This window comes from Cebus imitator, unplaced genomic scaffold, assembly GCF_001604975.1.
Source record: "Cebus imitator isolate Cc_AM_T3 unplaced genomic scaffold, Cebus_imitator-1.0 Scaffold473, whole genome shotgun sequence".
Taxonomy (NCBI): domain Eukaryota; kingdom Metazoa; phylum Chordata; class Mammalia; order Primates; family Cebidae; genus Cebus; species Cebus imitator.
In genome coordinates, this window is record NW_016107788.1 from 1,331,126 (window position 1) to 1,334,882 (window position 3,757).

The following is a 3,757-nucleotide window of genomic DNA, read 5'->3' on the forward strand; positions in this document are numbered from 1 at the left end:
AGGCCAAATGCAGTGGCTCATGCCTGTAATCCTAGCACTTTAGGAGGCCGAGGCAGGAAATGAACTGAGGTCAGGAGTTCGAAACCAGTTTGGCCATCATGCTGAAAACCTGTCTCTACTAAAAATACAAAAAATTAGCTGGGCATGGTGATGTGCACCTGTAATCCCAGCTACTCGGGAGGCTGAGGCCAGAGTATCCCATGAACCCAGGAGGCGGAGGTTGCAGTGAGACGAGATTGTGCCACCATACTCCAACTTGGATGACAGAGTGAGACTCCATCTCAACAAAGAAAAGAAAAGAAATGGAATCTCATTGTGTTGGCCAGGCTGGTCTCAAAGTCCTGGCCTCCAAAAGTGCTAAGATCACAGGTGTAAGCCACCATGCCACGCTGACCTGATCTTGTAACTGTAAGTTTCTCCCCGTTGACTGACATCTCCCCATTTTTCTCTCCTCCCAGCCCCCGGCAACCACGGTTCTAATTCTGCTTTGTTTCCATGGGTTTTGTGGCAGGAGAATAGGGGATTAAGGGAACGGGGTTCAACAGGTGCATCCGGTTCCTACAGGCAGGAGAACAGCAGGTGTAGCATCCAGGTCACATCCTCGCTCCCATGACAAGTCATATCAGCCTCTGACTGACTGCGGGCCAGGTCTCCACTATGGCCTCTGATTGGTCGTGAGCCCAATCCTTCATAGCATGTAACCAATCGGAGGCCTCTGAGGGGCGCCTAGGGGTGTTGCAGGGTTTTTTCTAGCTTAATAAAAAGCCTAATTGCGGGGGGCTCTTGAACTGCTGGCTTAATTCCACTCTCGCTCTGAACTGTTTTTGATAAAATCTGTGCTTTTCTATTCACAATAGCAAAAACATGGAATTAACCCAAGTGCCTATCAATGATAGGCTGGATATAGAAAATGTGGTGCATATACACCATGGAATACTCTGCAGCCATCGAAAGGAATGAGATCACATCCTTTACAGGGACACAGAGCTGGAAGCCATTATCCTCAGCAAACTATCACAGGAACAGAAAGCCAAATACCACATGTTTTCACTTGTAAGTAGGAGCTGAACAATCAGAACACATGGACACAGGGAGGGGAAAACCACACAGTGGGGCTTGTCGGGGTGGATGGGGATGGAGGGAAGGAGAGCATCAGGAAAAATAGCTAAAGCAGGGCCAGGCACGGTGGCACACGCCTGTAATCCCAGTACTTTGGGAGCCCGAGGTGGGTGGATCACCTGAGGTTAGGAGTTTGGGACCTGGCTGACCAACATGGAGAAAACCCATCTCTACTAAAAAATACAAAAATTAGCTGGGCATGGGTGGTGCATGCCTGTAATCCCAGCTACTTGGGAGGCTGAGGCGGGAGACTCGCTTGAACCCGAGAGGCGGAGGTTTCAGTGAGCTGAGATCGAACCATTGCACTCCAGCCTGGCAAGAAAATCGGGGGGAAAAAGAAAGAAAGAAAAATAGCTAATGCATGCTGGGCTCAATAGCTAGGTGACGGGTTGATAAGTGCAGCACGTTTACCTGCGTAACCAAGCTGTACATCCTGCACGTGTACCCGACCCAGAACTTAAACATTTTTTAAATCTGTGCTTTTTTTACTCCGTTCTTCTGTTGCTTTTTCCTTCCTCGCATTTTCTTTTGTTACTTAATTTGTGCATTTTGTTCAATTCTTTTTTTTTTTTTTTTTTTTTTTTTTTTTTTTTTTTTTTTTTTTTTTTTTTTTTTTTTTTTTTTTTTTTTTTTTTTTTTTTTTTTTTTTTTTTTTTTTTTTTTTTTTTTTTTTTTTGGAGACGGATTTTAGCTCTTGTTGCCCTGGCTGGAGTGCAATGACGCGATCCCAGCTCACCGTAACCTCCGCCTCCCAGGTGCAAGTGATTCTCCTGCCTCAGCCTCCTGAGTAGCTAGGATTACAGGCATGCACCACCACACCCGGCTAATTTTCTACTTTTAGTAGAGACGGAGGTTTCTCCGTGTTGGTCAGGCTGGTCTTGGACTCTCAACCTTGGGTGATCCACCCACCTCGGCCTCCCAAAGTGCTGGGGTTACAGGCGTCAGCCACCGCGCCCGGCTCTGTCATTCAATTCTTTGTTCAACACGCCAAGAACCTGGACAATCCTCCAGTGACAGTTTGATTTCTGTGGATTCCACATACACGTGAGCTCACACGGTATTTGTCTACCTCTGACGCAGGGTTAATTTCTGTTGCTGCAAATGGCAGGACTTCTTTTTTGTATGGCTGAAGAATTTTCAACTGTATTATGAGTGTTTGTGTATCTGCTGTGTACAGCTTACCCTCGAACAGCACAAGTCTACTCTGGGTTATACACAGATTTTCTTCCTCTTCTGCCACCCCTGAGACAGCAAAATCAGTCTCTTTCTCTTCCTCTTCCTCCTCAGCCCACTCAACGTGAAAACAATGAGGATAAATATTTTAATGATGGCCAGGCGTGGCGGCTCACACCTGTAATCCCAGCACTTTGGGAGGCCAACGCAGGCGGATCACCTGGTGGTGATTTCAAGCTGGTCTCAAACTCCTGACCTTGTGATCCAACCGCCTCAGCCTCCTAAACTGCTGGGATTACGGGCACGAGCCATCGTGCCTGGCAAGCTGCTTTTCATTAGAAGGGAAATGATTTCTTGAGCTGCGTTTTGTTGGAAGGGAAGTTCTTGCTGAGGACTATCTGCCTTCTCTGCCTAGCTAGTTTCTTTCTACCTTATCTCTCACTGGGAACGTTTCATGTCCTCTATTCTAGCTATTTGGCAAAATACAGTCTCTTATTGTTAGCTGTATTCACCCTACTCTGATATCAAACATTAGAACTTATTCCTTCTGGCTGGGTGCAGTGACTCACACCTGTAATCCGAGCACCTTGGGAGGCCAAGGCTGGCAGATCACCTGAAGTCAGGAGTTCAAGACCAGCCTGGCCAATGTGGTGAAACTCTGTCTCTACTAAAATAACAAAAATTAGCCAGGCATGGTGGCGGGCGCCTGTAATCCCAGCTACTTGGGAGGCTGAGGTGGGAGAATCACCGGAACCCAGGAGTCGGAGGTTGCAGTGAGCAGAGATCATGCCATTGTATTCCAGCCTGGTGACAGAGCGAGACACCATCTCAAAAATAAAATATTTTGACTAAGATCAAGTAAAATAAAATAGACTGGGCGTGGTGGCTCATGCCTGTAATCCCAGCACTTTGGGAGGCTGAGGTGGGAGGATCACAAGGTCAGGAGTTCAAGACTAGCCTGACCAACACGGTGAAACCCCGTCTCTACTAAACATACAAAAATGATCTGGGTCTCATGATGCGCTCTGGTATTCCCAGCTACTGGGGAGGATGAGGCAGGAGAATCACTTAAACCTGAGAGCTGAAGGCTGCTTTGAGATGAGATGATGCCATTGGACTCTAGCCTGGGAGACAGAGCAAGACTCTGTCTCAGGAAGAAGCTATTCCTCCAGCCAGGCACGGTGGCCTACGTCTGTAATTCCAGCACTTTGGGAAGCCAAGACAGATGGATCCTGAGGTCAGGAGTTCGAGACCAGCCTGGCCAAGATGGTGAAACCCCATCTCTGCTAAAAATACAAAAATTGGGGCACGGGGTTGGGGGGGAAATAGAAAAATTAGCTGGGCAAGGTGGCAGGCGCCTGTGATCCCAGCTACTCAGGAGGCTGAGGCAGGAGAATCGCTAGAACCCAGGAGATGGAGGTTGCGGTGAGCTAAAGATGACTTCACTGCACTCTATCCTGGGTGA